The sequence below is a fragment of the Poecilia reticulata genome, chromosome 20, assembly GCF_904066995.2.
Source record: "Poecilia reticulata chromosome 20, P_reticulata-male-v2, whole genome shotgun sequence".
Classification (NCBI taxonomy): Eukaryota; Metazoa; Chordata; class Actinopteri; order Cyprinodontiformes; family Poeciliidae; genus Poecilia; species Poecilia reticulata.
The window spans coordinates 20,665,529-20,677,551 of record NC_088849.1 but is presented as its reverse complement, the minus strand read 5'-3'; the positions used below and the strand labels follow the sequence as shown (position 1 = coordinate 20,677,551).

Below are 12,023 nucleotides of genomic sequence, written 5' to 3'. Positions count from 1 at the left end.
GGCCACATTCCCAGTTTTGATCCTCTGTCTCGATTTGCTGCATGTCTTCCCCTTTTTCTCTCCACTATTTATTTGGTCAAGTTTAATGTTCATTAAATTCAGTAGCATCAAAACTTTTTTTTTTTTTTAAACAAAACAGCCTTTCGGAAAAAACTTTATTGCCATTTTAGGAATGAAACTCTTCTTGTATTTGTTGATCAGCTTCTTCCCATGTTCCTACTGGTGTTGTGACGGTTGGTCTTTGGTGATGAGCTCCTGGTTTTGTGGTTGGAAGGGCTCATTGTCATCACCCTAATCTTTATCTCCCTCCACAGATTCTTACTCTTTCAAGTCTGATTGACATCAGTGACTTTTTGTTTATCATCTTTTCTTGTTTTTTTTTAGATTGGGAATGGATTTGTTTTTTTTTTTTTTTTTGCCTACTTCATGTTGTCAAAGTACTATTTAAGCTATTAATTGATTCTAAAATTCAGATGATCATCAGACCTGGGTGTGGCTGGAGAAATGTAAAAACAGTTTTCCAGTAATGTGCTACTTGAAAACCATACATGACGTAACCTGGTGCACCTGAAATGAAAAATCGTTTCCTTTTTACTATTGGTCCTCCAGTTTGCACAGGATGTCCTTTGTCGGACGCTAAGCTAGTTTTTAAAATAAATGGAGAACACAGGAGACCGTGATTGGAAATTCAACTTCTTTATGATTAGACAGTTTCTGGTAATCCTCCAAAACATGCTGGTTGTAAAATCTAAAAAGAAAAGTTTGGCTGCGAACAGGCAGCTTGTTCTGCGACCAGCCAAATTTCCTTCATATAGTGTCATAAAACTCATAAAGCCGAGATCAGGAGGAGATTTGGGAGCTTTTCAGTCTGATAGAAACCCATGATGTCCAGGAATAAGACAATCTAGCTGACATTTAGCTGAAAAATCGGTGGAAGTCACTTTAATATAAACCATCGATTCCTTCTTGACAATAAAGACAACCCCGCCCCTGGCATTTTATTTATTTATTTTTAAGCTATTATTTTGGTTAGTAGTACAAAAATAATTTTCCAGACATGGCTGCTTCCATTTTCTTTTGATGTTAAGGCATTTAGTATTTACATGACAAGTTATCCAGTGTACAAAACAGACATTTTTCTAAGTAAAAAAAAAACAATATATATTTTTTAATACAACTAACTCCATATATATTTAACAACATTAAAAGTTACTAAAAGGCAGCAGGAGTAGTTGCAGTAAAAAATACACTTGAACTCGACAGATTGCACTTTAATTCAGTCAATATAATTATTTTATTTACATAGCAGATTAGAGGAGGGCTGAGGTTATCCCCATGCATCGCTGGGTGTTTTTATTTTTAAACCATATATGTTTGGTTGGTTTGTAACATCTGAAGCTCTCAGTTTGGAATCTGCACATTACCATAATGCTGTATTGAGAGCATAAAGCTAATATCCCAGTCACTTATTCGTGATGTGCTTTTTGAGTCAGATCCCAAAAATGGCTTTTGTTTGTCTCCTTTTGATAAATACACTCTCACATTCTCATGAATGTCAATAAGCCTCCACTCCATGTGTTTCAACAACATTTAAATGTGTTATTTCGTTATGGTTCAGGCAGCTCACATCAGTGAGTGAGAAGTCATTAAAGCCCAACTTTGAGCCAAATGATAAAAAATAGGGAATACATTTCTTCTCTCACCTTAAAGCAAACTATCGCAGCGGGGCTTTTGTCCCCAGCCTTCGGATCTCTGTAAACAGCTTTGTTTTCCAGAAGGCGTTCAAATGGAAACCTGCCGTGCCTTAGCACATCTGGTAATGCTGCATTTTCTCTGCAGTCAGGAACAGGGAGGCTGGAAATGATGGCAGGGGCAAAAACATGCATGCTGAAAATTAGAGGGACAAATTGTTTCTTTATCAGATGAATAACTTGAGTTAGCAAGTATTCAGTAATTATCTGAAATTTTTAACCCCAGTTTACCAGCTGACGTCTTTCTTTGACAAAATTTAACTCACACAAAATGGGAATTTAATTTCCATCCCGTTAATCCCTTGGATTTTTGGCTGACTTAAATAATTAGTCTGATCAAATGTTTAAAAGAAAACTTTTATTTTTATTTTTTATCAAAATGTACATTTTTCCTTTCCCGTCATAGAAAAATTGGCAAATTGGTGAAGTTCTGTGCGTGAGAAAATATTTCTGCCTAACAGAAAACAATAAAATCTCACATTAACTGTATTTTAACGTGAGATTAAATCTGATTAATCTCCGGGTTTAATCAAATTACAATAGTAGCATTAAAGAAGCGGTTAACTGGAGTGGGAAGAGCCAAAAGAAAAAAAAAGAAAGGACATTGTTTGGTGGCATTACATAAAATGGCGTAATAACGTAAAAAGTGACATCAAATAATAATTATAAAAAAAAAACTAAATCATTGCAACAGATCAAACATTACAACTTAACCTGTTATGCAAGAATAAAATATAAAAAAAAGAAAAATGTTGCATGACATTGTGAAGGAAATTTGACTCCATGTTTTTGGAAAAAAAATCAAAGTGGTATTCCAGTTGCAATTGTACAGTAGAAGGTGATCAAAAATCTATTTTTTCAGTAGGAATCAGTGTCACCAGGACACAACAACACTTTACTGAGATGAAATTTGACAAACGCATCAAAAAAACAACTCAAGAACGAAAATGCATCTCACAATAACCCTGGTACATTCCATGGCATTTCTTAATAAACACGATGTAAAGTTAATCAGGGTCGTTAAATACTCTGTTGTACACTTGTTATTCTCACCGGGAAAATAAAAACTAAACGTGCAGCAGGCCAGATGCAACAGTTGTGCTTCCATGTCTTTCAGTGTTATTCATGCTTTGCTCTGATAAAAAAAAAAGACAAAAAAAAAAGACCATAATTTAGAAATTTCAGTCATAACTAGTTTAGTCTCAGGCTAAAAGCCTGAGTAAATCTGCTACATGTCTCTGTTCTTCCACAAGAGGAACATTGATTTCAAAAGCAGGCAGTTCTGTCCCTTCCTGTTTGAATACACCAGCCACATCCACCTGGCAGGAAGCGACTCGAGACACAAATTGAGCATTTATATTGGCTCGAACTTGAACGCAGCCAATGCAAGGCATCAATTTACACTCCTAGGTGAATATGAAGGAATAAATAAGAGGGTCTCCTTGAAGAGTAAAGCATCAAGCTAGACTGAGTTTTGGATGATTATTAGGTGAGAAACCAGATTTCTTCTTCTTTTTTTTTTTTGCTTGTGTATTTAAAGAAGCTCAAACTTTGGGTCTCTGCAGGTTTTTACCAGAGTTTAACGTGTCGCCTTCAGAGTCCAGAAAACTCAGCACAAGCTTGAATGTTTGCATCACAGCTGTTGGAATATATGATGATTATTTTTTTTCCCGTACATTTAAATGGAAAACAGAGAAAACCAGAAACTGAAAGTCGTCCATCAGGAGAGGATGGACTCTTCAAGGAAGTTTTATTTATAAAAGTGTTTCTTATTGGAAGTGTTCTTGAAACCGATGGCTTATTGAGACTTATACTATTGAAACTTACACTACTGTAGATGATGTGTAGAATGTATTTCGTTATAAGAGAACTTTAACCTTCCACTGAAAAATAAATAAAACACTTGAACTGCAATCATTTGCAAATGTACTGTAAATACCTTTTTGCAAATAGGAAAGCATTTTGTTTTCTTTAACATTTTCCAAGGTTGGACCAAACACAGAGAGGCGTCTTTTAGTATCTCTGGATTGCCCAGGGTCACACGTCCTTAATTATTATCGCTTCTGTTGACAAAATGGTACAGTCATTATCTTGTTGAAAGACCCATAATGAGTCATTTCAGTTTTCTGCGTTGCAGCACTTTGAGCACCCAATCACAGTCAGGAGGCAGGAAAGAAGATTACATTAGCAGTGATATTAAATGAATGAAAGGTAGGAAGGCTTTACAAGTCTAAGAGTGAGAAAACTGATGAAATCAGACAAATGACTGAAAATTTGAGAAGTAATTGAATATGTAAATGCCCGTTCCATGTTTTATGTCCTGTTTGTAGGTTGTTACCCATGGTACCCAGTAGGGGCGCTGTAGTTTGGTTCATGTTGAGTTAGTGCCTTTATTTAAACCGTAAAATAAGATGAAGTGTTGCTAGCTTCCTGTCAGTCAGCACTTTGGGCTGAAATATCCCAGGGACAAGAGGAAGAAGAGGATATTCTTCATCTTAATGACTGGACTGTAGCACACTCTTCAGAACAGGCTAAAGACAGCACAGCACGGACTTTACCGCCATAAACTTTGCAGCCCTTGGACAGCGGAGCGAGGTACATGTTTAGAGCTCTATAAGTTTAAGTTAGCGTTATTATTATGTATTCATGTTTGTCAAACAAAAGCACTTAAGCAAAATGTATTTTCTTTTCTTTTAGTTTTCACGGTGTATTCGAAGCACGGTGTATTCAGTGCAACAACTTGGTTCGAAAGAAGTAAATATAATTCTATTGCACCCGTCGAAGCTCTCCGTGTTTTCTTGGGTCTGAGGGACTGCTACAGTGAAAACTCGTCGCTGAGTGTAAGACGGTCCTATATCTGGCGAGTACAACCCACGTGTCAGTCGAGCAAGGCCTGCGCCAGCCGAGAGAGACTCAACTCCTGTCAAGAATCATTGCGACTTCCTCACGACTCTTCATATTGGACTCTGTCTCGGTTATTCATAAAGGTTCAGGTATTTTACTCAATAAGGACTCTGCTGATAAAAGGACCAAATTACCTGCACAGTAATTAAGAATTTAAAGCCTTAAATGCAGTCGTGGTTTTATTGTCTTAAAGCTACAGTTCGTGTGCATTAAGTAAATGCTATTTCTTAAATTGTATGGGTTACTTATCCTCTGAATAATTTGTGGTATATCAGCAGTATTTACAGTCACATTTGTTATGTGTGGATGCTAAATTACACCTATATGGTTTAAATGTCTGATTTGAGTGTTGTTTCCCATATAGTCTTGAAGTTAAAGCAACACTTATTCAATTTTAAGTCCAGACATTACTACAAAGAGCAAACACACGCATTAAAGGAACAAAATGTTGTACCCTGCTGAAGAACCTGACAACTTAGAACAGCAAGAGGTGAGATCCAGCAATCGTGAAAGACGCCTAACCGAAAAGGGCAAAGAAATGCATGAACAGGATGCAAAGAAACATGAACGAGCATTTAACAGAGCATATAATTCTTGGAAGGAGTCTGCTAAAGAAATTAGAACAAAACTGAAGGCCTTCTGCTCACCTGGAGATTTAAACAGTGCTAGTCATGACATAAGGGACAAGCATGCGGCTGTACAACAACATTATGAACCCATTCGCCGCAACCAAAACATGACTCCAAACGTAGTAAAAAGAATGGATGCCTGCACTGTGCTTACAACAGACATTTGTGAGATTATTGCTAAACGACAAGAAAATATTGATCAGCCCTTCAATGATCATCTTGAGAAGGAAAGAGTAAGGCTGATACTAAACAAAAATGACTATGGCTCTGTGTTTGGAGATACAAAAACTGAAACATCGTTCCCAGACGGTTCAGTTGCACACTCAAAGACGGATTCTTCAAGCAACCGTGAAGCAGAAGCTGAATTTGCAGCTAAAATGGAACAAGCAAAGGCTACGCATGAAATACTTGCACAGCAAACTAAAGTCAACCACATGGAGAATGAATGGAAGTTGAAGGAAAATGAAACACTGGCAAAGTTAAAACAAGAAGAAGTGGAAACGAAGGCAAGGCTTGAGCAGGAAAAAATTAAACTGCAGCATTTAAAGGCAGAAAGTGAAGTAAGAATAGCAGCAGCACGTGTAAGAGCTTTAAGCACTCTAAATGATGTTGAAAGCTGTGATCTAGCATCCTGCAACAACTTTGAGAACGCTCTAAATGACTCTGTCAGTGTACCACAGCCCTCCTTAAATCCGTTGGCTCCGTCGTTTAAGCATCACTACACCGGTGCAGAACGAGGAGAACTTAGTTTAGCTGAAGCTCTAGCAAACTCCCTTACTTTAAACCGACTTCCAGTACCTGAGCCGGCTATTTTTAGTGGTGACCCTCTGAAGTTTGTTGACTGGAAAGTATCCTTTATGGCACTAATTGGCAACAAACCCCTACCTGCATGTGAGAAAATATTGTATCTAAAGAGTTATATTGCAGGTGAAGCTCGAAAGGCAGTAGAGGGATATTTTTATCGTAACACTGAAGAGGCATACCAGAGCATCTGGAATGTTCTGCAAGAAAGGTATGGCAGCCCATTCATTGTGCAAAGAGCATTTAGAAACAAGCTTACAAAATGGCCCAAAATAGCTGCCAACGATCCTTTAGCACTGAGAGAGTTTGCAGACTTTCTTCAGAGCTGCGCAGAGGCTATTCCCCAAGTCAAGGGCCTAGAAATCCTTAATGATTGTGAGGAAAATCACAAGCTTCTCAAAAAACTGCCAGACTGGATAATACAGAGATGGAGTCGTATTGTTGTGGAAGAGTTAGACAAACATCAGGAGTACCCCAGCTTTGCTCACTTCACACAGTTCTTACAAAAGGAAGCGAAAGTTGCTTGCCACCCTGTCGCCTCACCATTCCTAATAAGTGAAAAAACAGAAGAGAGACACATTAAGAGAGCTAAAGCACTTACTACAACTGTCCAGTCAAAGTCTCCCTTCCCCACAGTGGTCGTTCCTAAACTTAAGCCACCTTGTTTGTTTTGCAAGGACGAACTGCATGGTGTGGCCAAGTGTCCTACATTTGCAGCAAAAACCATTGATGAAAAGAAAGTTTTCATTCGTGAAAATCACCTCTGTTTCGGATGTTTGAGAAAAGGCCATGTGACTAAAGAATGCAAAGTACGTCACTCATGCAGTAAGTGTGGCCGACGTCACCCTACCTGTCTCCACAAAGAGGGGATAAAAGAACCCAAAGAAACTAAAACTGAGGACTCCGTTTCTCCAGCTGAAAATGCAAACAGGGAAGTACATAAAGTCATGACCCATGTACTTACAAGAAAAACATCTGCAACATCCAGCATAGTACCAGTTTTTGTGTCAGCTACATCAGAGCCACAGAAAGAAATACTCACATATGCCCTGCTTGACACCCAAAGTGACTCTTCCTTCATTTTAGGAGACCTGGCCTCTGAGCTGAATGTGGATAAGCAACCAGTGCAATTAAAGCTCAGCACAATGACCTCTGTTGACACAGTTGTGGCAAGTAGACTTGCTAGCAACTTACAGGTGCGTAGCTTTGACTCTGATGCTCATGTCAAAATAAAACAAGCCTACTCTCGTGACTTTATCCCAGTTGACAAGTCCCATATTCCCACTAGAGAAACTGCACTTCAGTGGCCACACCTTAAAGACTAGCCAACCAGTTACAGCCACTTCAAGATTGTGAAGTGGCTTGTTAATCGGTTATGACTGTCCATCAGCTCTAGCTCCCTTAGAAATTGTCACAGGACAATTAAATGAGCCTTTTGCACAAAGAACCATACTTGGTTGGAGTATCATTGGGTCTGGTAATCCCCACTTAGACAGAGAGGGAAGTCAGAGTTATGTGCATCGTGTCAATGTCAAACAAATGCCGACACCCTCAACTTCTGATGTGCTTAAAGTCTTGGAGTCAGACTTCAATGAGAGAAACTATGAGGATAAGTACGTATCCCAGGACGATGTTCGTTTCCTACAACTACTCAGTGACACAATAAAGCAGAGAGAAGATGGACATTATCAGATGCCCCTTCCCTTCAAGGACAGCAAGCCACCAGCCCTTCCCAACAATAAGAGGCTAGCCACGGTTCGACTGCAACACCTAAAGAAAAGGCTAAAAGCTGACAAACAGTATCATGAGCATTACAACGCCTTTATGAAAGATGTTATTAGCAGTGGTGATGCAGAACTAGCCCCTCCTGTGACTGATGATGAGATCGCTTGGTACATCCCACACCACGGGGTGTACCATCCCAAAAAGCCAACAAAGTTAAGAGTCGTCTTTGATTGTTCTGCTAAGTTTCTTGGCGTCTCACTGAACGATACTCTTCTCACAGGTCCTGATATGATTAATTCACTGGTGGGAGTGCTCTGTCGTTTCAGAAGGGAGAATGTAGCCATCATCTGCGACATCGAACGAATGTTCCATCAGTTCTTTGTCTGCCCAGAGATGCGTAACTACTTACGATTTCTATGGTGGCCGGATGGACAACTAGATGTAGAGCCCAAAGAGTACAGAATGGCTGTGCATTTGTTTGGTGCTGGATCCTCCCCTGGATGTGCTAATTTTGCCTTAAGTACCTAGCACAACAGCACAAATCCGACTACCCAAAGGCCTCCGACTTTGTCGAAAGAAGTTTTTATGTAGACGATGGGTTGACAAGTGTCCCATCAGTCAAAGAGGCTCAAGAGCTCATAAACGAAACACAAGCCCTGTGCAAACTTGGAGGTTTACGTCTGCACAAGTTTAATTCCAACCAAAGTGATACTCTCTCTCATCTACCACCCTCAGAAAGAGCCGATACAACAGAGTCACTCGACCTCAAACCTGATACTACATCTGAAGGCCATGTGCTTGGAATCCAGTGGTCAGTCAAAAATGACACCTTCAACTTCAGTGTAAACACAAAGGACCAGCCTCCTACTCGCCGGAGCCTACTGTCAGTTATCTCATCTTTGTACGACCCCCTGGGGTTTGTAGCTCCATTCACTTTGAGTGGCAAAAGTATACTACAGGAGCTCTGCCGTAGAGGTACCGAATGGGATGATCCCATTCCCGACAATCTGCGCTCACGGTGGGAGGACTGGAAAAATGGTTTGGGAAAACTGAAATCAGTCGTAGTACCCAGATGTTACCATCCACCTGAACTAAAGGACATTGCTAAAGTGGAACTGCATCACTTTTCCGACGCCAGTAACATAGGCTATGGAGCATGTTCCTACATTAGGTTCATAAGTGATGACAGCAAAGTGCACTGTAGTCTGGTTATAGCTAAAGCTAGAGTCGCACCTACCAAAGTTATAAGCATACCACGACTCGAACTGTCAGCTGCAGTCACTTCAGCAAAGATGAGCGTTATGCTAAGATCAGAGCTTGAGATTAACGTTGATGAGGAGTTCTTTTGGACTGACTCCCAAGTAGTCTTGGCGTATATCAACAACGAGGCACGAAGATTTCACATCTTTGTCGCAAATCGTGTCCAGTTGATTAGGGAAACTACAGATGCCAAACAGTGGCACTACATTGACACAGCTCAGAATCCAGCGGACCATGCCTCTAGGGGCCTTGGTGCATCAGAGATTATGACAACCTGCTGGTTGTCTGGCCCAAAGTTTCTGTGGGAACAAGAGATTTCCTACTCAGCTGCCCCCTCAGCTGAACTGTTGGTAGGTGATCCAGAAGTTAAAGCAGTCAAAACCTTTACAACTCAAACAAGCGAACAAGACACTATCCTCAGACGCTTCAACAGGCTCTCTAGCTGGTCAATGCTTCTTAAAGTAGTGGCAAGAATAAAAAGACTGAGACCAAACAAAACCCAATATGGCAGTGTCATAACAGCAGATGAACGCAAGGGAGCAGCTGACATAATAATAAAACTCCTCCAGCAGCAATCCTTCTTTCAAGAACTGAGAGCATTGAAAGTAAATGATAGTCTTCCAAGTTCAAGTCCTCTCTTTCAGCTAGATCCCGTTGTAGATCAGGGACTTCTCCGGGTTGGAGGAAGACTAAAAAAGTCAACACTCTGCCAAGGTTTGAAACATCCTATTATTCTCCCAAAGGACCATCACATTACAAACCTGATCATGTCTCACTTTCATTCAAAGATTTGTCATCAAGGCCGAAGCCAGACGCTCATGGAGATCAGAGCAAATGGGTTTTGGGTGATTGGTGGGAGCAAAGAAGTTGCAAAGCTAATAAGCAGATGTGTTCAATGTCGAAAACTTCGGCGGCCTCCTGAAGAACAGCGCATGTCTGAACTACCGAAGGAACGAGTTGAAGTCTCAGATCCTTTCATTTACAGTGGAATGGATTGTTTCGGACCATTCATCACCAAGCAAGGTCGCAAAGAGCAAAAGAGGTACGGACTCCTCTTTACCTGCCTTTCCTCACGCTCAGTCCACATTGAAATGCTAGAGAACCTATCTACAGACTCTTTCATTAATGGCCTACGATGCTTTATCAGCTTAAGAGGAGCTGTCTGTAAGCTGTACTGCGATCAAGGTACAAATTTCATTGGGGCCAAAAATGAGCTAAAAGAGGCTCTCAAGGAATGTGACAGAAATGCCCTGCAGGCTTTTCTTGCAGATAAACAGTGCGAGTTCGTATTTAATGCCCCATCTGCCAGTCATGCCGGAGGTGTGTGGGAACGACAGATTCGAACCATCCGCAGCGTTCTCAATGCCACCATTGCTCAATCACAAGGCAGGCTGGATGACGCTTCTCTAAGAACACTGTTTTATGAGGCAATGTCTATTATCAATAGCCGACCATTAAGCATTGATGGAATCAATGACCCTAAATCACCTGAACCTCTAACTCCAAACCATCTCATATTAATGAAATCAAAGGTTGCATTGCCTCCTCCTGGAAAGTTTGTGAAGGAGGACTTGTACGCAAGAAAAAGATGGCGCAGAGTGCAATATCTAACGGAACAGTTTTGGAGTAGGTGGAAAGTGGAGTACCTTCTGAACATATCCACAAGACAAAAATGGCACCTGCCTCGTCGCAATCTTGAGGTCAATGACATCGTCATCATAAAGGAAGACATGCTTCCCAGAAGTCAGTGGCAACTGGGTCGAGTTGTTGAAGCACCACAAGAGGATGATGGCTTGGTGCGCAGAGTCAAGCTTCAAGTTGGTGATCGAAATCCAGCAAAGAAGCAGGGTACAACACACAAACCTCACATTATTGAAAGACCTGTTCAAAAACTTGTGGTTCTTTTAGAAAGTCACTAATTGATGCTCATTAGTCTCACATCAGACATTATGTCGCTGAAGGTTAATGTGTGGCGTTAACTGTATTTTTGTTTGTTCACTTCTTTAACGTCCATTTGTCATGCTTAAAATCATGCATGAATCGTTGATAAGCTCTCATCATACATGATTTGGTGGGAGTGTAAATGCCCGTTCCATGTTTTATGTCCTGTTTGTAGGTTGTTTACCCATGGTACCCAGTAGGGGCGCTGTAGTTTGGTTCATGTTGAGTTAGTGCCTTTATTTAAACAAAATAAGATGAAGTGTTGCTAGCCTCCTGTCAGTCAGCACTTTGGGCTGAAATATCCAGGGACAAGAGGAAGAAGAGGATATTCTTCATCTTAATGACTGGACTGTAGCACACTCTTCAGAACAGGCTAAAGACAGCACAGCACGGACTTTACCGCCATAAACTTTGCAGCCCTTGGACAGCGGAGCGAGGTACATGTTTAGAGCTCTATAAGTTTAAGTTAGCGTTATTATTATGTATTCATGTTTGTCAAACAAAAGCACTTAAGCAAAATGTATTTTCTTTTCTTTTAGTTTTCACGGTGTATTCGAAGCACGGTGTATTCAGTGCAACAACTTGGTTCGAAAGAAGTAAATATAATTCTATTGCACCCGTCGAAGCTCTCCGTGTTTTCTTGGGTCTGAGGGACTGCTACAGAATATATTCCGCCCTGAGGGACTGGCGAGTGTGATTTTAATACAGTTCTGCCTCAAATAGCTTAAAATATATCTTGAAATCGTATGTGGGGAAATTATTGTAAAAATGGGTGTGTGAAATGTGTGTAAGAGGCATTTTATGTGGTAGTGCATCAGTGATGTGTTGATGAATTCCTTGATTTTATATTGAACATTAAATGCCAAACTTAAAAACTGCAGCACACGTAGAACTGAATTTAACTGATCAAATATATTGATAAAAATTTTGGAAGTCAAATTTTTTTCTGAATATTAAAGTCACTTCATTCAAAATTGAACAGATGAAGTTTACGTTTTAATTGGTGAACGTA

General features: G+C 40.3%; 2 long non-coding RNA genes across 2 annotated transcripts; both read left to right on the top strand.

Moving 5' to 3' along the window:
* Positions 1–4,046: 4,046 nt before the first annotated feature.
* Positions 4,047–4,534, top strand: LOC145549465 (uncharacterized). Its single transcript, XR_014085456.1, has 2 exons — positions 4,047–4,346; positions 4,449–4,534. It is a non-coding gene; the product is annotated as an uncharacterized LOC145549465 (long non-coding RNA).
* A 6,785-nt stretch (positions 4,535–11,319) lies between these two features.
* LOC145549505 (uncharacterized) lies at positions 11,320–11,636 on the top strand. Its single transcript, XR_014085485.1, has 2 exons — positions 11,320–11,448; positions 11,551–11,636. It is a non-coding gene; the product is annotated as an uncharacterized LOC145549505 (long non-coding RNA).
* Positions 11,637–12,023: the final 387 nt, after the last annotated feature.